This window comes from Schistocerca gregaria, chromosome 2, assembly GCF_023897955.1.
Source record: "Schistocerca gregaria isolate iqSchGreg1 chromosome 2, iqSchGreg1.2, whole genome shotgun sequence".
NCBI classification, from domain to species: domain Eukaryota; kingdom Metazoa; phylum Arthropoda; class Insecta; order Orthoptera; family Acrididae; genus Schistocerca; species Schistocerca gregaria.
Window position 1 is genome coordinate 855,976,794 of NC_064921.1, and position 26,655 is coordinate 856,003,448.

General features: G+C 39.2%; 1 protein-coding gene across 5 annotated transcripts in view; it reads left to right on the top strand.

Annotated features, from left to right (window-relative positions):
- LOC126335229 (uncharacterized) overlaps positions 1 to 26,655 on the top strand; it is a 205,077-nt gene that overhangs the window by 28,728 nt on the left and 149,694 nt on the right. The gene's annotated exons all lie outside the window — the stretch shown is intronic.

The following is a 26,655-nucleotide window of genomic DNA, read 5'->3' on the forward strand; positions in this document are numbered from 1 at the left end:
TGAAATGTACATGATCGTACTACATTCGACGAGTTACTCACTGTAACGAAATTTTAATGAAGGAAATCATTGTCCTGTGCATGTTGTTGGTATTCATAGGTAATAATTCCGTTTCACGATTTGGCGATTTAGCTATTAGCTTGGAAAAGATCTAATTTTCTCAATTTATAACGGTCCTTCCTGCCACAAATAGTACCTAGTGCAATCATCTTATTTTATACTGTACCTTCCTGCCGGATAGCATACGATACAAATTTTTAAATACCGGTATATTTTCATACATGTGGGGATCATTCTAGGTTTTCTGTATTGTTTTCAAAACTATACGCTTGCTTCTGTATTTTGCTTTTTAATTGCACTGTAAAACCATTAATTTGCATCCTGACTGTGCACCGTCCTTATGAACTGGCCTCACTGCCTGTTGAAGTATTGCATACAGTCGCTTGTCGAGCCAGCAGAAGACTTGGAAGACATTTGTTTCACACCTTTATGATAACCGCTTTGTGACAGAAACAAGTTCTAGGATGGTCTTTATTGTGATTTGGCTGGCAATTTGGTCCTCATGCATGTAATAAAAACCTTGAACACTGCTCATCCTCCCTTATCTGTATGCTTCTCGCGTCCGTCGGTGGTCGTAATTTAATATACTTATTATTGTTATTATTATTTTTTGATTGTTGCCGACTTACGTGGTGGGCCTTAATAAAAATGATATTTCATTTAATTTTGATTTACGATTAAATGCTTTCCTGAAGTTCTCCTTTTTAACAATATTAATCTCAAATTATTTGTTACGTTAATGAATGTTAGACTCGTTGACTCTTAAAACATGAGTATATAAGTCGAACAATGTAATGAACTTTTCATATTAATTTCCTCGGCTAGTCAGCTCACTTTAAAGCAAAAGATCTTTAGTTATTAATTACAATTGCGGCCCACACACGTGCTAGAGTACTTTTTCTCTTACCTCCGTTAACCAATGCCACGTAGTCGGAGACCTGGCTCTGGCTGTCGGCTATGGTACTGAAAACAAGAATCTTAAAGCTACGTATTTCTGCAACTTCGTGCGGCTGTGGAGAAAAATTAATATTATGTTAATAGCGGGCGAGTATTTCGCTTCCGCTAATTTTTCATAAGTTAATATCGCCACGCAATGGCGTCGTTGGCTGCATCGGCCGCTGCGATTGTTGAAGTGTAAATTACTTGAATTCAGATTAATTCAAAGAAGGCAGACATGAAATCGGGATCACCTCTTACAAATTAAAAGTGGACAATAACATTAAATGAGTATTTTATACGCTTAACTCACACAAATATGCTTACAATTGCCAGCACTCGCAAGATGTCCGTCTATACACAATCAAGACAAGAGAAGAAGTGAAGACGACTAAAAAATCGACAAATGAGCGTATCTTGTCACCTCTTTAGATCATTTTGTCATGAATTATTTCTTTTCAATCGAAACTTACATAGAGAAATTATTATTTTACGGCTACATAATAAAAATATATTATTCAGTTTTTGAATGTCTCTTCTTTATAAATACTGGTTTTTAAGTCTTTTCCTAATATAGTACTGGGGACGCTATATGCTTCAGATGTCTCGCTTACGAGATTCTGTACAAAACTTTCGGATTAAGCATATGTAGTAATGTCTTTCACCAAGTGTGTATTTCACTTCCTGTAAGTTTTTATATATCTTTGACAGCACAGTCGTGCTGTCAAATTCGCTGGCATGCACGCCTTTTGACTTTAAGCTGTTGACTACTTCATGTGTAACGTCATTTTACATTTTACATTATTTTAATGTGTAGAACGAAGGCACCGTCGAAAACTCCACATAAGGTAGGCGTTTTTCTCTTTCTACATACGGATTTCATGTCTGCTTAAGTTGTAATGTCATTTGACGGTAACGTCACTTCAAATTCATATTAAATTCATATTTTTAATGAATTATGTTAAAGAATGTTGCATATACAGGTCCTGCTCCTAACAACCACGGTCGTGAAGAATCGTTATTGAGGACGCCGGTGTATGCTACTTCCTTCGCACAGATGAGTGCGATATAAGACGCTTTATGATTACAGTTTTGTTACTATGATGCAAATCACAGACGTGTGTAAATTTTTATGTATCCATATCTTTTATTTTCTTTCTTGTTTCGGCTTGAAGCCGCTGTAACTTTTGATATTCTTTCTACCATATCACTTGAAAATGCCAAAAGGGGGCAAAAATAGCTAATAGCAAAATCGCTGAATGCTGAATACATTGATTATTCCAAAATAAAAACAACCTTACGCAGGAAAAAGACTTCCCCAAGGAACGCACAGCGGCTGTATATATACACAAAAATACTGAGATTTCAGTGATTTCAAGATGATTTCCTGATCAAGCAAAACTGATCGTCTTAGTATAATTTTGGGATGAAGATGGATAAAATTTAACGTTAAAAATTAAGATCTAGCTCCCAGTAAATTTCGCAATGTCAAATCTGATAAAATTTTTCTGTACTCTATAAATTCTTTCAGGTCTAAGAAACTCATTGTAAAGAATAAAAACTATATATTCTCTTATCATTAAACTTCAGTCAGCTGTGTGTATTATTTTTTTAGTCGTTTACGATAAATTTCTAAGCACTAAGGCGATACCAGATGATGCTAGATTCCGTTTACCCCATACATTTGCTAGTGTATACGATATCGAATATCATCCTAATTTTCCAGGAAAAGAACCTTAGAACTTTACAATCGATTGTAAATCTTATTCTTCTTCCTCCTTGCACACGTTAGGCCTGTTGTTGTGTTATGCTCTCGTCGAGAAGTTCCCCTGCCGGCTTCTCATTATCGACTTAACGATCTTATACCGTAGGCGGTGGTACTGTAGCATGTATTTTGGGATGCTCTTTGAGCTTATTCGTTGTAGATGCTTTCTCCGATTATTTTGGTAGTTCTGTGTATAATGTGTGATGGGATCCATTTTAAATTCCTTCATAGTATCTTCATTCCTTTTTTGATTCCAGTTGGTGTAACCATCTACACCTCTCAAGAATTTCATCTTATAGGCTTTCAGCCTTTTCGAATCCTTTGCTTTTATTGTCCAGGCATCGGTGTCATAGTACAGCACAGACCTTACTAAGGTCTTACAAAGGTGCGCCTCCCCTATGGTTTCATTACATTATTAATGACACCTGCTGATTTTGTATCCCTGGTGACTTTATTAGTTATGTCTGTTTCTTCCAGAAAGGATAGTTTACGGCCTAAATATGTGAATGAGGTCACTCTTTCCAGAATTTCATTTTGCGGAAAAATCTTTCTTTGCGCTGGGTATTTCCCACGGAAGGTCGCAGTTTTTGTTTGATGGCAAATATTTAATAATAATCAAAAATAACTGCTGACAGGAGATAACATTAAGAGTATAAATAGGTTTTACTCTTAATAATAAGATTTTTAGCAACTGAAGTCACTAATTCTTGCAACACAACGGAATCAACAAGATTATGCAGAAACTATTTTGTTATTCAATCCTAGAATCGAATTTTTTAACGATACCTCATTACTTCTGAAAATAAAATGGAGTTTTGTATTTTTAAAACTTAGTATTATCCTTTTTGCATTTATTCCAGTGGTATGACTATTGTCAGTTCCTATACAAATCAAAGAAACTGTTTAAATCGCTAATAGTATTTATTGTAAAATCTCATCGCGAAGTAGATTACCACATCTAGGTTACTGACATGCAAGCGATGTCGATTTTACGGTAACTTATAAGAAACATTGCGAAGTCACAGCAGGCACAGTCACAAATTAGTCGCTTGTGAAAAATATTACGTGTGTACCTACTGTGCCTTAACCACTTTTCCTCTAGCTATTTGTACATAAAATCTGAGAAATATTACGTTAAATTAATAAGTAGTATCGATTCTCGATGACAGTAATTATTTACTCCATTTTTTAATGTGATATTACGTACCGCAGGTGAAACATTCGTAAACTGCCATAAAATAACACTGTATGGCTCTCAATGACGTAAAAGTGACCTCCCTTCTGCAAATGGGAAGTTAAAATTGTTGAAATGCTTTGTGGATAAAATAGATATATTTCCTATTTTGTAAATCATGTTTTAATTTTAATTAATGTTTAATATATTTTAGAGTCATTTTACGCATAATAATTACCCGAGGGAGTGATAAATGTTTGTGAGCATAAAAGACACCTTTGGTCTTGTCACCCCTTCTTCAGAGCCATGTTTTCGGTGACATTTCACATACCGTATTCGCATACTTCAAAACATGAAAGAACCTACATGATAAATACTTATTGTTTGAATAGCTATATAATTATATACCTTCATTACAACCACATACCTTACTCCCACCGATCGTGATTTTCTATTATTTATCCTTGTTTATTCACTACTTTTCCTATGCTACTGAGCTATGTAAGGCTTTACAGTATGTTTCTTGCCCTACATTGCCACAGCTTAGCGGACATTGTCAACCTCGAAACCTACCGGGATACCCCCGATTTTGACCACCCCTTGGAGGTGACTGATTGAACACGATAGTTTGTTGACTCAGTGTTTATGCATCAACACAGAGGCCTAATAAATATAGTTTTACAAGAAAAGTTGTATATTCTCAAATACGTTGCAATGCCTGCTTTAAATCTAATACAGAGTACGAGCGACAGTGGCACGGATATAACGCCGAAAAGTAATGCAGCAGCACCGTTTTGTAAAAATTCCCATGAAATGCGACAGATATAAGGGCGAAATTTTTCCGTCAGGTGTAATTCCTGTCCTCTCCTCCTGGTAAAAACAGGCCGAGTTTGGTCTTCAGATTGATCAGAATAACAAAATCCTCTTTGTAAGAGATAGAGTGCCGATACAAAATATTCTTCGTTTCAATTAAAAAGATTTTGTTGCATAAGAAATTTACGATTATTAACCTTATAACACACTCTCTGCTTAGGGTGCACTTTTGGAAAATGTAATTTTTATACCCTGAACCGTTTAAGAGCTAGCATTATGGATGCCCAATGTTACGTTTGATAGTCTGTCTAGCGATGAACGAACTGTAGTCTGGGGAACGTTCTCTTAATTATTACACCACTATTTTTAATGTCATTTGTCATCGATAATAACAGTTAGGAATGAAATATAATATGATATTCACACACAAGAAGTAAAAAAAAATATATTTCCCAGACTTGTATATGGTCTGTGTTAAAAGTCTTTAACATTCTTTTGTTTGATATAAAGCAAAATTTGAGAACCTTTAGAGATTTAAAAATAAGTACCTTCTCTATCACTGTATTCACAAATTAACTGAACGTCTGTTACAGGATTATAAACATGCACTGTTACTCTATCTAATGTACGTAGAAAGATTAATCCGTAGTCTTACACCACGTAAATGAAATACTTTAAATCAATTACAGTCATTCTACTTACATGCAGGGGCAGACAAACTACAGAAGAATTAATGTACCCTAAAAGCAGCAGGCTTTATTTTTGAAGAAGCGCATTTTCTGCTAAGTAAAGTGTTTATTTACAAACATTTTATACAAATATAGTTGACACTTATGATATTAATAATGAGAATAAATTAACATAAATAACAATTATGTGTCCCAGAAGCAGTTTTTATTTATTAATTTTGCAATTACTTCTCTCAGCTGAATGCCTTTGACTCATGCCAAATCTCTGAAGCCTTGAGGTCATGAAACAGTTGGAGGAATATAAAGTGTCTGAAGGAACTCAGCAGTTCCACTGAGTTCCAGTTGCAAAACATGAAATGTAACAGACGCATTTACCTAATGGCAGATTCGAAACTGTACGTTAATAATTGTTGATCTCGAAGGATCTTTCCAGAAATCTCTGTATTTTTGACCAGACATTTCGATTCATTTGTCTCTTACGCTGCTTGTTGCTGATGGTAAATATGTATATTCACACTAATTGGAAAGTACATAATGACACGTTATATTAGAACAATATGACTCTTTTTATTGCTCAGACGGAATTCTAAACATGCAGTCGGCAGATGTAAGTCGTGGTTTTGCCGACCGTATATGCAGAATTTACAAATACGTTTTACTGATTCGAGAAGTAAATATTTCTTATGTACACATCAGCCAAAAAAAGAGAGATTATTAATACGTTCCTGCAGTAATAAAGTATATAATGTAATTTAATTCTTTGTGGGAAACGAGAGAAAAAAGAAAATTAATTCCTGTAAATATTCTTTAGCATACGTTACGACTAACATCGTCGTAACGTATGCTTAACATCCTCCGGCCATGAACCATGGACCTTGCCGTTGGTGGGGAGGCTTGCGTGCCTCAGCGATACAGATAGCCGTACCGTAGGTGCAACCACAACGAAGGGGTATCTGTTGAGAAGCCAGGTGCAGCAGCCTTTTCAGTAGTTGCAGGGGCAACAGTCTGGATGATTGACTGATCTGGCCTTGTAACAATAACCAAAACGGGCTTGCTGTGCTGGTACTGCGAACGGCTGAAAGCAAGGGGAAACTACGGCCGTAATTTTTCCCGAGGGCATGCAGCTTTACTGTATGATTAAATGATGATGGCGTCCTCTTGGGTAAAATATTCCGGAGGTAAAATAGTCCCCCATTCGGATCTCCGGGCGGGGACTACTCAAGAGGATGTTGTTATCAGGAGAAAGAAAACTGGCGTTCTACGGATCGGAGCGTGGAATGTCAGATCCCTTAATCGGGCAGGTAGGTTAGATAATTTAAAAAGGGAAATGGATAAGTTAAAGTTAGATATAGTGGGAATTAGTGAAGTTCGGTGGCAGGAGGAACAAGACTTGTGGTCAGGTGACTACAGAGTTATAAACACAAAATCAAATAGGGGTAATGCAGGAGTAGGTTTAATAATGAATTAAAAAAAAAAGGAGTGCGGGTAAGCTACAACAAACAGCATAGTGAACGCATTATTGAGGCCAAGATAGACACAAAGCCCATGCCTACTACAGTAGTACAAGTTTATATGACAACTAGCTCTGCAGATGATGAAGAAATTGATGAAATGTATGATGAGATAAAAGAAATTATTCAGGTAGTGAAGGGAAACGAAAATTTAATAGTCATGGGTGACTGGAATTCGTCAGTAGGAATAGGGAGAGAAGGAAACATAGTGGGTGAATATGGATTGGGGCTAGGAAATGAAAGAGGAAGCCGCCTGGTAGAATTTTGCACAGAGCACAACTTAATCATAGCTAACACTTGGTTCAAGAACCATAAAAGAAGGCTGTATACATGGAAGAAGCCTGGAGGTACTGACAGGTTTCAGATAGATTATATAATGGTAAGACAGAGATTTAGGAACCAGGTTTTAAATTGTAAGACATTTCCAGGGGCAGATGTGGACTCTGACGACAATCTATTGGTTATAACCTGTAGATTAAAACTAAGGAAACTGCAAAAAGGTAGGAATTTAAGCAGATGGGACCAGGATAAACTAAAGGAACGAGAGGTTGTACAGAGTTTCAGGGAGTGCATAAGGGAGCAATTGACAAGAATTGGGGAAAGAAATACGGTAGAAGAAGAATGGGTAGCTTTGAGGGATGTAGTAGTGAAGGCAGCAGAGGATCAAGTAGGTAAAAAGACAAAGGCTAGTAGAGATCCTTGGGTAACAGAAGAGATATTGAATTTAATTGATGAAAGGAGAAAATATAAAAATGCAGTAAATGAAGCAGGCAGAAAGGAATACAGACGTCTCAAAAATGAGATCGACAGGAAGTGCAAAATGGCTAAGCAGGGATGGATAGAGGACAAATGTAAGGATGTAGAGGCGTGTCTCACTAGGGGTAAGATAGATACTGCGTACAGGAAAATTAAAGAGACCTTTGGAGATAAGAGAACTACTTGTATGAACATCAAGAGCTCAGATGGAAACCCAGTTCTAGCAAAGAAGGGAAAGCAGAAAGGTGGAAGGAGTATATAGAGGGTCTATACAAGGGCGATGTACTTGAGGTCAATATTATGGAAATGGAAGAGGACGTAGATGAAGATGAAATAGGAGATACGATACTGCGTGAAGAGTTTGACAGAGCACTGAAAGACCTGAGTCGAAACAAGGTCCCCGGAGAAGACAACATTCCATTGGAACTACTGACGGCCTTGGGAGAGCCACTCCTGACAAAACTCTATCATCTGGTGAACAAGATGTATGAGACAGGCGAAATACCCTCAGACTTCAAGAAGAATATAATAATTCCAATCCCAAAGAAAGCAGGTGTTGACAGATGTGAAAATTACCGAACTATCAGTTTAATAAATCACAGCTGCAAAATACCAACGCGAATTCTTTACAGACGAATGGAAAAACTAGTAGAAGCCGACCTCAGGGAAGATCAGTTTGGATTCCGTAGAAATGTTGGAACACGTGAGGCAATACTGACCTTACGACTTATCTTAGAAGAAAGATTAAGGAAAGGCAAACCTACGTTTCTAGCATTCGTAGACTTAGAGAAAGCTTTTGACAATGTTGATTGGAATACACTCTTTCAAATTCTGAAGGTAACAGGGATAAAATACAGGGAGCGAAAGGCTATTTACAATTTGTACAGAAACCAGATGGCAGTTATAAGGGTCGAGGGACATGAAAGGGAAGCAGTGGTTGGGAAGGGAGTGAGACAGGGTTGTAGTCTCTCCCAGATGTTATTCAATCTGTATATTGAGCAAGCAGTGAAGGAAACAAAAGAAAAATTCGGAGTAGGTATTAAAATCCATGGAGAAGAAATAAAAACTTTGAGGTTCGCCGATGACATTGTAATTCTGTCAGAGACAGCAAAGGACTTGGAAGAGCAGTTGAACGGAATGGATAGTGTCTTGAAAGGAGGATATAAGATGCACATCAACAAAAGCAAAACGAGGATAATGGAATGTATTCGAATAAAGTCGGGTGATGCTGAGGGAATTAGATTAGGAAATGAGACACTTAAAGTAGTAAAGGAGTTTTGCTGTTTGAGGAGCAAAATAACTGTTAATCGTCGATGTAGAGAAGATATAAAATGTACACTAGCAACGGCAAGGAAAGCGTTTCTGAAGAAGAGAAATTCGTTAACATCGAGTATAGATTTAAGTGTCAGGAAGTCGTTTCTGAAAGTATTTGTATGGAGTGAAGCCATGTATGGAAGTGAAACATGGACGATAACTAGTTTGGATAAGAAGAGAATAGAAGGTTTCGAAATGTGGTGCTACAGAATAATGCTGAAGGTTAGATGGGTAGATCACATAACTAATGAGGAAGTATTGAATAGGACTGGGGAGAAGTTTGTGGCACAACTTGACCAGAAGAAGGGATCGGTTGGTAGGACATGTTCTGAGGCATCAAGGGATCACCAATTTAGTATTAGAGGGCAGGGTGGAGGGTAAAAATCGTAGAGGGAGACCAAGAGATGACTACACTAAGCAGATTGAGAAGAATGTAGGTTGCAGTAGGTACTGGGAGATGAAGAAGCTTGCACACGATATAGTATCATGGGGAGCTGCATCAAACCAGTCTCAGGACTGAAGACCACGACAACAACAACACGACTAACATTCGTGACAAGAAAGTATTCTGTGCCAATTGATACTAATTTGCCAAATTAATAATATTTTATAACGCTTAGCTGTTTAATTGTATCATTTCCAACATAAACATTCTTGTTATATTTACTCGTTTTTCTGGGGCTGTGGCTATCCAGATGCAAACCTGTATGTTGTTATAAACGGCAGGAAAATCCCTACCAAATATTAAATATGAAGAACTTTTCTTTTGTATTTTCTTTGTTTAAAATTATTTGGTCTTAAATTCAATCTCCGAATATTTGTGGATTTCAATCACGGCGCCGGCGCGGCCATAATATTATCGGAATACGGGTTTCAATCGGTCAGTCAAACGATCTACAGGACAATGTAACTTGTGTAGTGTTTGTGCTTCAGAAAATTCTTTGCAAGTAAGGGAAAACGTAAAAATGCATGAAATATAATTTCGAAAAAGTACCCGTTCATTGTATGCAAATATAGAAGGTACAGGGACGATATTGGCATAACAATATAATTTGTTTCAGGTATAATACATAATCCTGAAAGTAATGGAGAACCAACGAAATTTGATAGTCCTGATTAATTTGGTGTCACTGTTTAAATATATAATTAAAAACAGTAATCGTTTAAGGTTTAAATTTGACTTTAACGGTGCGCAAAGTTTCCAGTGCCTAAAACAACGCTAAGACAGAACTTACCGACTAATATCTGCTTCTTAAGAGGTCACAGTAAGAGCAGCAGATGAAATTTCCTCGAAACTTCAGAATTTCTATTCCAAGCGCAGAACATGCAGACACCTTAGCAACAAAACGTCAGAAAACATATGAAACCTCCCCTTAGAAAATTTTAAACGACTGTGCTGATAAACCACTCACGTTATTGGATTTTCAAACAGCTGAGTAAAACTGAACGTACTCAGACATTTCTCTCTTTACTTATTCTGATCATCACTAAACTGACACACAATATTTTTAGCGCAACGCAATCTGACTTTCAATAATCCCTACAAAAGAAAGGCCGTGACTAAGAATAACGTATACCTTTCATGAATCACTTACCTCACAAAAATCTTCGTTACTCGAACTACGGCAATACAGCGAGCGCAAGTACTGCCAGCTAAATAAAGGATTCTAACTACTGAAGGCACTAACTACTGATAGGCACAGTTAGCAAATGAAAATTTTGATAGAGAACAAACAATGTATTTACCTTAATAGTGTTCAAAAGTCAGAATATATATATATATGTTCATGACATCCAGTCTTACAAATTTCGTTTTTCTGACGGACACATGTTTAGATCGCCCGCTCTCAAAACTCTGCCATCTCTCTCCCCACATCAACCACTGCTGGCGGCTAACCTCCAACTGCGCAACGCTATGCGCTGTTCACATCCAACTACCCAACACTACAATACGAATATTCCAACAATGCTAACCAACCACAGACTGCACACAGCACAGCCAGTGATTTTCATACTGAGCGCTACGTGACGTTACCAACATAAAAACCTAAATAGCCAACTTGCACATAAAGAATGCTAAAAAATGAAAAAAAATACATGTGTACCGTTAACTAACAAAAATTAAAACATTTGTCAGCTGCTGGATTCTACTCACAGCTGGAGACACATTTCAGAGGAGAGTTTTCGCAGTTCTCTGAGAAGTCGAATGTCTATATTTGTGTAAGGTAGCAGCATTTGTTTGCAAGAGAGTACACTTATATATTTATTTAAATTAATTATTTATTGCTTTAGATCATTACAGCTTCATCACACGTGTAATGAGAAGTCAAACATGGAGTGAATTAGTATTACATGTATTGAATAATAATAATAATAATAATAATAATAATAATAATAATAATAATACACAGAAGAAGAGGAAAATGATTCCATAATTTGATAAATATAAATTGTTGGATATATTTTCAAATTATCTGAACATAATTCTGAAGTAATTTTGGCGAATCATAGAAAATCCATATCAAAATGTCTGGACCAGATAAAAATCCATTCCTTTCGTAACAGCTACCTTTGGTGCACGTAAGGTATAGTTTAGAGTACTACAGGAATTCGCCAGTGTTTAAATTTCTCAATGAAAATTTGAGATTTGTAACTATAAGTTTTAAATTCTAGCAGAATCCTCTTGGAAACGTGTGACGCAGAACAAACCCCACTCGTCCGATCCGTGACAACTGTGAACGTACATAACAGTCTTGAAACTTTTTGCTTGTGGATTTTTGGACAGCCATGAAAATACTTCTAAGATCAATAATAAAAAACGTGGGCTGCATGCTCCACATAACTAATGCATGAATAGCTCACGTACATATTATACTAAAACTTTATTTTTCTGCAAATGATTATTTTGTGCTTTTTAACCTTGTGTATGTGTAATTTGTCAACGGATATATATTATTTCGTGAGATATTTGGCAACTTATCTAGCTTGAAGGGGGAAACCAGATGGCGTTATGGTTGGCCCCCTAGATGGCGCTGCCATAGGTCAAACGGATATCAACTGCGTTTCTTCAAATAGGAACCCCCATTTTTATTACATATTCGTGTAGCACGTAAAGAAATATGAATGTTTTGGTTGGACCACTTTTTTCGGTTTGTGATAGATGGCGCTGTAATAGTCACAAACGTGTAAGTACGTAGTATCACGTAACATTCCGTCAGTGCGGACGGTATTTGCTTCGTGATACATCACCCGTGTTTAAATGGACCGTTTACCAATTGCGGAAAAGGTCGATATCGTATTGATGTATGGCTATTGTGATCAAAATGCCCAACGGGGATGTGCTATGTATGCTGCTCGGTATCCTAGACGACATCATCCAAGTGTACGGACCGTTCGCCGAAAGGTTACGTTATTTAAGGAAACACGAAGTGTTCAGCCACATTTAAAACGTCAAACACGACATGCAACAAATGATGATGCCCAAGTAGGTGTTTTAGCTGCTGTCGCGGCTAATCCACACATCAGTAGCAGACAAATTGCGCGAGAATCGGGAATCTCAGAAACGTCGGTGTTGAGAGTGCTACATCAACATCGACTGCACCCGTACCATATTTCTGTGCACCAGGAATTGCATGGCAATGACTTTGAACGTCGTGTACAGTTCTGCTACTGGGCACAAGAGAAATTAACGAACGATGACAGTTTTTTTGCACGCGTTCTACACTCCTGGAAATGGAAAAAAGAACACATTGACACCGGTGTGTCAGACCCACCATACTTGCTCCGGACACTGCGAGAGGGCTGTACAAGCAATGATCACACGCACGACACAGCGGACACACCAGGAACCGCGGTGTTGGCCGTCGAATGGCGCTAGTTGCGCAGCATTTGTGCACCGCCGCCGTCAGTGTCAGCCAGTTTGCCGTGGCATACGGAGCTCCATCGCAGTCTTTAACACTGGTAGCATGCCGCGACAGCGTGGACGTGAACCGTATGTGCAGCTGACGGACTTTGAGCGAGGGCGTATAGTGGGCACGCGGGAGGCCGGGTGGACGTACCGCCGAATTGCTCAACACGTGGGGCGTGAGGTCTCCACAGTACATCGATGTTGTCGCCAGTGGTCGGGGGAAGGTGCACGTGCCCGTCGACCTGGGACCGGACCGCAGCGACGCACCGATGCACGCCAAGACCGTAGGATCCTACGCAGTGCCGTAGGGGACCGCACCGCCACTTCCCAGCAAATTAGGGACACTGTTGCTCCTGGGGTATCGGCGAGGACCATTCGCAACCGTCTCCATGAAGCTGGGCTACGGTCCCGCACACCGTTAGGCCGTCTTCCGCTCACGCCCCAACATCGTGCAGCCCGCCTCCAGTGGTGTCGCGACAGGCGTGAATGGAGGGACGAATGGAGACGTGTCGTCTTCAGCGATGAGAGTCGCTTCTGCCTTGGTGCCAATGATGGTCGTATGCGTGTTTGGCGCCGTGCAGTTGAGCGCCACAATCAGGACTGCATACGACCGAGGCACACAGGGCCAACACCCGGCATCATGGTGTGGGGAGCGATCTCCTACACTGGCCGTACACCTCTGGTGATCGTCGAGGGGACACTGAATAGTGCACGGTACATCCAAACCGTCATCGAACCCATCGTTCTACCATTCCTAGACCGGCAAGGGAACTTGCTGTTCCAACAGGGCAATGCACGTCCGCATGTATCCCGTGCCACCCAACGTGCTCTAGAATGTGTAAGTCAACTATCCTGGCCAGCAAGATCTCCGGATCTGTCCCCCATTGAGCATGTTTGGGACTGGATGAAGCGTCGTCTCACGCGGTCTGCACGTCCAGCACGAACGCTTTTCCAACTGAGGCGCCAGGTGGAAATGGCATGGCAAGCCGTTCCACAGGACTACATCCAGCATCTCTACGATCGTCTCCATGGGAGAATAGCAGCCTGCATTGCTGCGAAAGGTGGATATACACTGTACTAGTGCCGGCATTGTGCATGCTCGGTTGCCTGTGTGTATGTGCCTATGGTTCTGTCAGTGTGATCATGTGATGTATCTGACCCCAGGAATGTGTCAATAAAGTTTCTCCTTCCTGGGACAATGAATTCACGGTGTTTTTATTTCAATTTCCAGGAGTGTATTTAGCGACGAAGCGTCATTCACCAACAGCGGTAACGTAAACCGGCATAATATGCACTATTGCGCAACGGAAAATCCACGATGGCTGCGACAAGTGTAACATCAGCTACCTTGGCGGGTTAATGTATGGTGCGGCATTATGGGAGGAAGGATAATTGGCCCCCATTTTATTGATGGCAATCTAAATGGTGCAATGTATGCTCATTTCCTACGTAATGTTCTACCGATGTTATTACAAGATGTTTCACTGCATGACAGAATGGCGATGTACTTCCAACATGATGGATGTCCTGCACACAGCTTGCGTGAGGTTGAAGCGGTATTGAATAGCATATTTCATGACAGGTGGATTGGTCGTGAAAGCACCATACCGTGGACCGCACGTTCGCCGGATCTGACGTCCCCGGATTTCTTTCTGTGGGGAAAGTTGAAGGATATTTGCTATCGTGATCCACCGACAACGCCTGATAACATGCGTCAGCGCATTGTCAATCATGTGCGAACATTACGGAAGGTGAACTACTCGCTGTTGAGAGAAACGTTACACGTATTGCCAAATGCAGTGAGGTTGACGGACATCATTTTGAGCATTTATTGCATTAATGTGGTATTTACAGGTAATCACGCTGTAACAGCACGCGTTCTCAGAAATAAGTTCATAAAGGTACATGTATCACATTGGAACAACCGAAATAAAATGTTCAAACATACCTACGTTCTGTATTTTAATTTAAAAAACTTACCTGTTACCAACTGTTCGTCTAAAATTGTGAGCCATATGTTTGTGACTAATACAGCGCCATCTATCACAATGCGAAAAAAGTGGTCCAACTGAAACATTTATATTTCTTTACGTACTACACAAACATGTAATAAAAAAGTGGGGGTTCCTATTACAAAAAAAAAAAAAAAAAAAAAAAAAAAAACGCAGTTGATATCCGTTTGACCTATGGCAGCGCCATCTAGCGGGCCAACCATAGTGGCCACCTGATTTCCCCCTAAAGCTAGACAAGTTTCGTTCTTTGTAGTTTTTCGTTTGATGCTTATTTCGTAAGATATTTGGCCCGGTCACGATGAATGGACCACCCTTATATATACAGGGTGTTTCAAAAATGACCGGTATATTTGAAACGGCAATACAAACTAAACGAGCAGCGATAGAAATACACCGTTTGTTGCAATATGCTTGGGACAACAGTACATTTTCAGGCAGACAAACTTTCGAAATTACAGTAGTTACAATTGTCAACAACAGATGGCGCTGCGGTCTGGGAAACTCTATAGTACGATATTTTCCACATATCCACCATGCGTAGCAATAATATGACGCAGTCTCTGAATTAAATTACCCGAAACCTTAGACAACGTGTCTGGCGGAATGGCTTCACATGCAGATGAGATGTACAGCTTCAGCTGTTCAATTGTTTCTGGATTCTGGCGGTACACCTGGTCTTTCAAGTGTCCCCACAGAAAGAAGTCACAGGGGTTTATGTCTGGCGAATAGGGAGGCCAATCCACGCCGCCTCCTGTGTGTTTCGGATAGCCCAAAGCAATCACACGATCATCGAAATATTCATTCAGGAAATTAAAGACGTCTGCGGTGCGATATGGCCGGGCACCGTCTTGCATAAACCACGAGGTGTTCGCAGTGTCGTCTAAGGCAGTTTGTACCGCCACAAATTCACAAAGAATGTCCAGATAGCGTGATGCAGTAATCGTTTCGGATCTGAAAAATGGGCCAATGATTCCTTTGGAAGAAATGGCGGCCCAGACCAGTATTTTTTGAGGATGCAGGGACGATGGGACTGCAACATGGGGCTTTTCGGTTCCCCATATGCGCCAATTCTGTTTATTGACGAAGCTGTCCAGGTAAAAATAAGCTTCGTCAGTAAACCAAATGCTGCCCACATGCATATCGCCGTCATCAATCCTGTGCAATATATCGTTAGCGAATGTCTCTCGTGCAGCAGTGGTAGCGGCGCTGAGGGGTTGCCGCGTTTGAATTTTGTATGGATAGAGGTGTAAACTCTGGCGCATGAGACGATACGTGGACGTTGGCGTCATTTGGACCGCAGCTGCAACACGGCGAACGGAAACCCGAGGCCGCTGTTGGATCACCTGCTGCACTAGCTGCGCGTTGCCCTCTGTGGTTGCCGTACGCGGTCGCCCTACCTTTCCAGCACGTTCATCTGTCACGTTCCCAGTCCGTTGAAATTTTTCAAACAGATCCTTTATTGTATCGCTTTTCGGTCCTTTGGTTACATTAAACCTCCGTTGAAAACTTTGTCTTGATGCAACAACACTGTGTTCTAGGCGGTGGAATTCCAACACCAGAAAAATCCTCTGTTCTAAGGAATAAACCATGTTGTCCACAGCACACTTGCACGTTGTGAACAGCACACGCTTACAGCAGAAAGACGACATACAGAATGGCGCACCCACAGACTGCGTTGTCTTCTATATCTTTCACATCACTTGCAGAGCCATCTGTTGTTGAAAATTGTAACTACTGTAATTTCGAAAGTTTGTCCGCCTGAAAATGTACTGTTGTCCTAAGCATATTGCCACAAACGGTGTATTTCTATCGCTGCTCGTTTAGTTTTTATTGCCGTTTCAAATATACCGGTCATTTTTGAATCACCCTGTATGTACTAGCATCGGCTTCCCCTGTGTACGGGTATGTCACACATATTGTATGTCACACATACTGCACAAATTTCTTACTCGCCCTCTGTCTACCCATCGTCTCTTACCGCTCTGCTCAATCGTGCCGTCCGCTCACGTATCGCCTGGAACACATTATGATGTTACCCACACAACACATTGATCCTGCAGGGTATCCAGCATGTCAGGTGTAACCAAACTTTCTCACCCCCTACCCACAGACTGACAAGAGAGCGATTTACCCCTGCAATGTAATACACATCTGAACTATATTTAAAATTTCATGTGGCTAGCCCATTAGGGAGCTAGTTTAAAACCAATTGCAAAATTTTTACAGTCAAACAGACAAGAAGGTAACCTAATAAAACACGTTAATAAAATAGATTACTGTGAAAGTTGAAGGTTCATTAGCTTATTAAATAATAGCTTAGATGTGTTTGGTGAACTGAATCCACTTTCTCCATCAGGCTTCTCATTTATTTTGAATTAGAGAAATCTTATGTCGGACATATCACTTATCACGTTACCAGCGGAAGAATATGGATACCTAACAGTTTCCACTGACGGCTCCAGTAAAAGGGTTTTTGTTCTCTGCCTCAAGTATCCACGTCGATCCTGTCTGTTTGCTAGCGTTATTTATTTAAATTTTATTAGATCGTTGCTTCAACCCATCTCTAAGCCATAATTTCCATCGTCCATCTGTCGTCCGTTCGCCTCCCTACATGCACAGCCTTTTCGCATCGACTTAACTTCCCTTACGGCCATAATTACTCCTTAAACATCTTTATATTCCGTGATTCAGTGTGTTTGTTTGTAAAATAACTTTTTCTAGAACCACTAAAGACTTTCTCTATGTGTATCTTTAGCACGACTCGTTTCGGGAAATAATTTCCATTTTCAAGAGCGTTTTTGTGTGCTACGCCATTTATTCATCATGTTTTCGATGCAAGATGTGTTGTACTGTTCTGTTATCTTTGGTGGTAAATACTATTATATTTGATCTATATGGGTTTCTTCATAAGTGGACGACTCCGACAGTAGAAATTTTTCCCAAATTCACCGTTAACTATATGTAAAGATCGACCATTCATTACAAAATTACGCAGGCAACACAGCAATGGGGCATCTCACACATCACGAATAAATGGCATAATAAACGAAAAATCACTTGAACATGGGAGTCATTTCTCTAAATGCGTCGCGCAAGAGCTAAATAAAAACATAATCGTGACTTGTAGCAGAAAAAAATTATTTTATAAGAAACCCACTGGTTTTTCAATCGCAGACGTTCACAAATTATTTCTAACGGATAAAATCGAATTCACTGCTACATTTGTTTCGTTTTCTGGCCTATCTAGTAATTCCCAAATTACATAGCACCATTGCATGCCGAACAACCATCTGGTTTGTAACGTTTATCACTCTGGAACTCTGTGGCCCCCTATTATGAGTCGAAAGTAGTAATACACGTTGATAGTAAATTTTCCGTTTCAGAAATGTCGCGAGCTTACTTTTGAAAACCTTTTGTATTCTACCAAAACCACTTCAGATAGGACTATTTTTTAATATTCTCTTTCTATTTGTTGTCTTAATGTGTCATAAATACAAACTCACCATCAACTTGTTCTGTCAGTTTACGTCAATTTGTACCCCTTTAAGCTAAGGTGCACCTATATTGTCGGCGAATTTTCGTTATGTCCTGCTGTTGCCAATTCGTTATCCTTGGTCGCAGCCAATCAGATGATAGCATACGGTAGCCAACGAGAATCACTCCGTTAAGTCCTTCCATTAGTTGCTGAAACTTACGTGCACTTCCACCTTTTTAGCTATGAATTTACAACTTTATTACTTGCATATGTTATTTATGCTTTAATTATGTTGCTGTCTTGAAACCGAATACCCCCTCATCCAGATGAGCTCTCACGGAAGCAGCAAACATATGACTATCAGAGATGGAATGATTATTGCTACTGTACGTACCCTATTCCATTTATAATTAACCTGAACGTAAAATAGAATAGGCAGTTCTTTGTATCAGAGGCACTTTGTATTTTCTGTATTTTCCTTATTACGTCATTCTTGGTGTACTTTATTGTTTCTTCTTATTTCGATAGCTGCCACTGCAATAATATCGATGTAATGAATGAAAAATACCTCCTGGATCACTATTTTTTATTACTAAATCGAGAAAAGGAAAAATAAGGGATACACCAGTGTATCACTATAAATGCCACCGACAATGGTACTACAAATAACATTAAAACGTGAAGAAATTGTTCATATCTAGTGCTGAAAGGTGCAGTTTGTTAGTAGCGGCGTGAACGTAACATGAAACTACGTTCCGTACAACAAATACAGTCATACAAAAAACTGGTGTAGCACTTGAACAGGAGTCACTAAACAGGACAGAACGCTCCAAATTTTTGTTGAACATATTGCTGTGAACTCGAACTGGAAAAAGCATATTGCTGACCTGCTGAAACATTTACGTTTAGCTACCTTTCCTATTGGTAAAATTGCGAGTCTTTGAAGTAAGCGAATCAAACTCCTAACAAAATGCAGGACAGGTAATAGAGCAAGTTTTAAATCTAAACTAAAATCTTTTCTTGAACTTAACTCCTTCTACTCCATAGAGGAATTAGTAGTTTCTAAAAAAATGTTATACTAGCAGGAGTGAACGATAATAAGTTAAGAACGTTATATCTGGGCCTGGGCTGCGGCGTTTTTGAATGGCCATCATGTACCCATTCACGGAACTAAATAATACAGTATAATATCTCGTTAGCTTACTCGTTACACATAATTTACATGAAAAATCGTTCAAATGATCTATGGAGCACGTAACTAACTAACTATGGTCTACCTATTATCCATTTACCTGCTTACGTTTTCCACCTATCGTCATTTCATTTCGCTCTGAAAATTGTGGGAGCAGAAGGAAAGGCTTGGGGGGCTTGAAACAATTAATGCAATAGCTGAGAAAGTTTTTACCACAGTTGTGTTGCATCGAATAACCACTATCAAACTACCGGTGCTAAATCTACTTTTATCATCTTTGTGCAGGAAACAACTACAGGATTAAGAATAGGACCGTAGTCAATGGAACGACAGTAACAAAGAGATTTAGTATAGATAACTTCGCTGACGGGCGTCGAACGATCACTTAAATCTACATACGCACTCCTCAAATCGCTATTAAGAGCACAAGGCACTGTTTATTTTGCTATATTTATTAAGGCTGAGTCCATGACTATGCTACACTTTATTTCAAACTATATAAAATTTTAGTTCGTAAACATAGCACTCTCGTTGAATTGGATTTCTCGTTGAATTTCAACATTTTTATAGAAACTTAATTCTTACAAAGAAATGTTATATCAGTATCTGTAGTTGCGTCCCTATTTTGCTGTATATGTACGCAGCGTTACAGTAAAAGAAGCACATGTTTGTGAGAAATGTGATACTTATTAAACGTCGTAACAGTACTGATTTCTTGAGATCTATACTGACGAATTAAAATCCAAGTCTCTGACTTGCAGATGAAGCTCATGCTTCGATGTGCGACGTGACGTAAGTAAATATGCAAATTTTAGTACCTAATTACAGAGTACTTTTTTGAATTCGCATGTTAATATTTCATAAACTTCTGTGATATAGTTAGGTGAAGCATTTATCGAGACACTTGGACTCGCATTCTCAAAGACGGCGATTCAAACTCTGGACCTGTCATTTGACTTAGGCTTTGCGTGGTTTCCACAAACTGCTTATGGTGAAATGCCAGGACCGTTTCGGTAACAATGACACGGGCGAGTTCTTTTCACATTCATAGGCTATCTGTTCCGGGCTCGTGTACCGTCAGTAAAGTCCTTCTCGAAGACCGAACGGTATGCTCAGCCCTTATTACTGTTTTCAGTTCAGTTCTCGAATGAAACATAAGATGATGTTTTTTTGCTAGCTGATATTAATTTCATCTTCACGGTCTTTAGTATGTGACGCGTAGGGGATTGAAGAATATTTGTGAATTTCGCTTTGAAAATGGGCTCTGACAAGATAGGAAGGTATATTTATTCAATTGCATACCAATTCAAAAAATTCGTTGTTTCTGCTGCATTTCTTCCAATCACATTAGACTCTACGCGTCTGCATTGTCCTTACTTGCGTGTGGACAGAGTGCGATGGAGGGACATTGGTACTTTGGAGGGAAATCCCAACAGCACACAGGCAACCAGCTGCTTACATGTTCGTCTGTCTGCTATTCACAGACTGTGCTAATGGTTTCTAACGACGCGTTTGATTTGCAGGAGGTTTATCCAACGACTGCCAAAGCCTGCGATGCACACCGAAGACAAATATTTGCTGTTATGCGTTATACCCATTCCTATTACGATGTACTGTTGGTGCACCGACGATAAACGTGGTTCGCACTTTCCGATACGCGCAGGCACACTTCGCAGTGTAGCGCTGACTCGCCCTTTTTGCTTCTTTGGCAGTAAAACCTCTAGAAATTGAGTGATACGTCATTACTCATTGCCACAATTATACATCCTCACTCGATAAATCATATGTGTTGCTGCAAAATAATGGCGTGGGAGAAAATTTATTAACGAACACGAGAATTACGGAGACAAGATACTGTATATCAGCAGGCAACACCAATACGCAGTCATGAACCGCGGGTAAAAAGGCATGACACATATTCTGAAAAACACAATTTTAATAGCTAAACAACAAACTATGTATGTGACGACAATATTAATTTCGTATGACTCAATGGCCCGATCAAGACCGTAGGCTAGACGCCACTTCAGCAACTATAGTGTACGTAACCCAACCAGGGATAGGTGACCTACAGTTAAGCGTGGCACACGAATCACTTTTCGTACCTGGCGACTTTTCACTTCATTGAGAGGCCGAAGCTAGGTTAAAGGCAGACTGAAAGTTTCCATAGTTAGGCCAGGTTTGCAGGCAAGCGCTTAGAGATTATACCACTAGGATCGACAATACCAACATCTATAGTCCGCAAACCATTCTGAAGTGCACGGCAGAGAATACTTTCCATCTTGCCAGTTATTACGGCTTCTTTCCGTTCCATTCGGTCACATGATGATACAGTGTGTCAAAATCCACTGAGTTATAAGTTTCTTCTTCAGTATTTTATCCTTCTCAGCAGCTGTAGTTGCATATATCAAAATAATGAGCAACCAGCTGTACCTGTCACATTATTTGCGAGTGTCAACAGTAAGATGCATACAACAAAATGCTGTGGTCACGTGGTTCATAGTGCCTATACAAAAATGATAAAAAGAAGACAAAAAACAAGTGAAGATACGCCAGAACTGGGTCATATTATTTCAGTAGTACATTTATTTACCAGTTTTGCTGTGCCCTTAATTTAACCTAAGGTAAAATGATAGTAGGAATCTGATTACAGACAGTCATACACTTTAGCAATAATATTACTACATATAAATGTTCTGCAAGGTAAGAGTGAGGGAACATAGTAATCAGAATATTTAGTTCATTTCGCAGTTTATGTCTTACAAAATACACAAACGTACACGGAAATGTACGATGTACAATTTACTATGTAGTTAGTAACTACAGTTGCATTTTTAGTGTTATCTTGTAACACATCATATCTACTAAAATTTATTGTTATCTCTTTTATTTTAATCGTTTTATTTACTTTATGACAGAGTAATCTTCTGTATATCGTGTAATTGTACTGGTCACGGATGTGAGTACGCTGACTTGTGCACATGGCACACGAAGCCTCGCCCAGTGCATTCTCTTTTGTTTACTCAGAATTCAGGGAATCCATTTTCAAAAAACCAACTAATAATTCTTTGAGAAACTTAATTATTTGCTTATTCCGTTGCTTTATCTCAAAAGGAAATTTATAAAATTACAATATCGTCTGCAAAAAACGCCACTTACGTTTTTTGAACGTTAGTTAGAAGGTCATTCACGTACACAGTGAATAGAAGTAGACCCAAAATTGAACAGTGTGATACGCCATTCGTCATTTCTCCCCAATCAGAACAAATTTCTCTTACTCCAAAATCGTTTGAATAATCGAGCTTAACTTTTTTATTACCTTTGTTAGGTACTATTCAAACCAGTTGTTTGTAAAGCCTTTAATTTCGTTAATGGTTTCTCTATAAAGTATGGTGTGCTTAGCTGGATTCTAAGAAATAAGGAAAAAAATATTATAGTATGGTGGTGGATGACATTAGAAAACATAAAGGAGCATCATGAAACTGTACCTTTTTAGGTGACAGTATGTGGAGAAATCCAAGATCTTTATACAGCAATCATTGTCATTTTCATCAACCACATGGTATCCAGTGCCGGATAATGATCTTGTCTAGAATTTTCTGTGCATTATGGTGTTCATCTGCACGCATTTGTGTCGCTCCTGTATGTTCTCTTTTGTCATCTACTACTTTACATTAGGCTGCATCTTGATCCTTAATGTTAGAATCTTGTAAAAGAACTTGTTTAGTCCATGTGCCACTTGTTCACCCGGTTGCATATCGGCCGTCTCCATCGTTTTTTCTATCGTGATCGCAATTAAATGTTACACTCCGGTCTGTTTCCTGATTCATTTGTTTCCCACTCTCACCCAATAATTGCCAACATTACCCTCTCCATTGTTCGCTTATTATCCCCTAATTTTTAATGATTTTCGCATTTGAAGTTCCTGTCTCACTGCTGCGAATCAAAACTTTAATGCTCACTAGTGTAGATCAAAAGAACTGGAAGCTTCGTATCATTTTGCACACAAAGAGCACTCTAGATCATTTTTATCTTCTTTTCATTTCTTTTTCTGTTCACCCAGTCTTAATCTTCAAATGTTCTGAAGATAGAAAGTTGTTCACTGCTTCCAAAATCTCATTTTCTTTTGGGTATGTTTATTGTACATCAGTTTAGTCTTATTGCAATTGATTTTAAAGCATTTATTCGAGCTTACTTTAATATGTCCTTACATTTGTTGTTAAAGTTTATGTGTACCACACTAGTGGTAAACAGTACTACATAATCAACAAAAGAAAACCAGTTCAATGATGTTGCATTAATATCTATTCTGTCTCCGTTGCATCATTTTAAGTATCTGTGAAAGTCTTCTAATACTGCTATGAACAGTTTTAATGATATGGAATATCCTTGCTGTCTCCTCTACCAGTTATGAATTGGAAGCTTTAACTTTTGTCTAAGTTTTCTTCGGTATTCTAACAGAGACTGAATTATTGCTTTAATTCACAATGGTTGTTGAAACTGAGTCGAAAGCGTTCCCAAACTCTTCGAATCCGACAAAAAGCAGAAACACTCACTGCAATATTCTATAGTTTCATTGTTGACTTGCATATGGCACGTGTGCTCTAACCACAATGAAGCTTGTTTCTGATTAATGTCTTCATATTCTCGATCATAATTTTAGTGAATATGACGTATCTCTTGTTGACTTTCATATGGGGGTCTTCAACCGACGTTTGTTTAATGATTTTTTTCTTGTTTCCTGCACGCTCAGCTGGCATTGTCGATAACTCAACCTCCATCGGTCGGTACCAGCAGAGGAGGCTGAAACTTTGCCAGTTCGAGCGATTCGTGCTGGTGAAATGTCGGAGAAAACATTAAATAAACATGACGCAAGATCCCCAAATGTAGGCCATCAGGCAGTACATCAGCAACTGACCATGGAAGCCTCAGCATTCTCGTGAATATCTTGTCGAATACAGAGATCACTTCTACGGTTTTTTATCTTAATCTGTTCCTCTTCCTGTGAATCGTTTCGAGTTTTGGAAAACAGTCTCCTTTCGCGAAGATTATGAGAAGAATTTGTATAGCGTTTCCAGCTGTTTAATCATTTCTTTTAAAGCACGACTATCCCTCGACGATTTCCCTTTGTTCATATCTCGAAGGGATTTATAAATCTCGTCTGGCATTACTTCTGGAACAGTGGTTCCTATCTGGGGGTAGTTACCGCCTGATGGTAAAACGAAATTTTATAAGGGTCAAAACAAGGGGCTTCAATTGTGTTTCGTTACTATTATCGTTATTTCGTAACACTGCAACACTGGCTACATAAGGTACCAATAATTACACTTTTTCCATATAAATGGTGCGTGGAACACTGTTGTGGAGGTTAGAGATTATGAAACGAAAGTGTGAACAATATCTTGCTCACATAGTCTGTACTTTGTATCATGCATATATGACAGTAAAACTGTGACATATACACCACATATGCTTAAATAACTCACGAAAATGCTTTCTCCAAATTGTAGGTAGTTCCATGAATATTATTGCGTTACTCATATCACAACATTAAACGAATTGGCAGAGCAACACAACAACAGCTATGTAACGGCAACTACACTACTATACGTCCTGTTGTGCACATTATTATTATTATTATTATTATTATTATTATTATTATTATTAGCAGTGGTTAGATGCAAACCGTTGGCAGGCTGAAGTCTTACAGCTGCTGAAACTCAGAACTAAAGTGTCAAGCAACCGAGTGATTTACAAATAATAAGTTCGTACGAACCGATGCGTGCAAATAATTCGCATTCTATCCTGATTAGTCAGCGATAGGTCAAATAAGGCAGAAGGGATAGATAACAATCCATCAGAATTTCTAAAATCATTAGGGGAAGTGGCAACAAAATGACTGTTCACGTTGGTGTGTAGAATATATGAGTCTGGCGACATATCATCTGACTTTCGGACAAGCATCATCCACACAATTCCGAAGACGGCAAGAGCTGACAAGTGCGAGAATTATCGCACAATCAGCTTAACAGCTCATGCATCGAAGCTGCTTACAAGACTAATATACAGAAGAATGGAAAAGAAAATTGATAATGCGCTAGGTGACGATCAGTTTGGCTTTAGGAAAAGTAAAGGCACGAGAGAGGCAGTTCTGACGTTACGGCTGATAATGGAAGCAAGGCTAAAGAAAAATTAAGACGCGTTCATAGGATTTGTCGACCTGGAAAAAGCGTTCGACAAGATAAAATGGTGCAAGCTGTTCAAGATTCTGAGAAAAGTAGGGGTAAGCTATAGGGAGAGACGTGTCATATACAATATGTACAACAACCAAGAGGGAATAATAAGAGTGGACGACCAAGAACGAAGTGCTTGTATTAAGAAGGGTGTAAGACAAGGCTGTAGCCTTTCGCCTCTACTCTTCAATCTGTAGATCGAGGAAGCAGTGATGGAAATAAAAGAAAGGTACAGGAGTGGAATTAAAATACAAGGTGAAAGGATATCAATGATACGATTCGCTGATGACATTGCCATCCTGAGTGAAAGTGAAGAAGAATTAAACGATCTGCTGAACGGAATCAACAGTCTAATGAGTGCACAGTATGGTTTGAGAGTAAATCGGAGAAAGACGAAGGTAATGAGAAGTAGTAGAAATGAGAACAGCAAGAAACTAAACATCATAATTGATGGTCACGAAGTTAATGAAGTTAAGGAATTCTGCTACCTAGGCAGTAAAATAACCAATGACGGACGGAGCAAGGAGGACATCAAAAGCAGACTCGCTATGGCAAAAAAGGCATTTCTGGCCAAGAGAAGTCTACTAATATCAAATACCGGCCTTAATTTGAGGAAGAAATTTCTGAGGATGTAAGTCTGGAGTACAGCATTGTATGGTAGTGAAACATGGACTGTGGGAAAACCGGAACAGAAGAGAATCGAAGTATTTGAGATGTGGTGCTACAGACGAATGTTGAAAATTAGGTGGACTGAGGACTGATAAGGTAAGGGATGAGGAGGTTCTACGCAGAATCGGAGAGGAAAGGAATATGTGGAA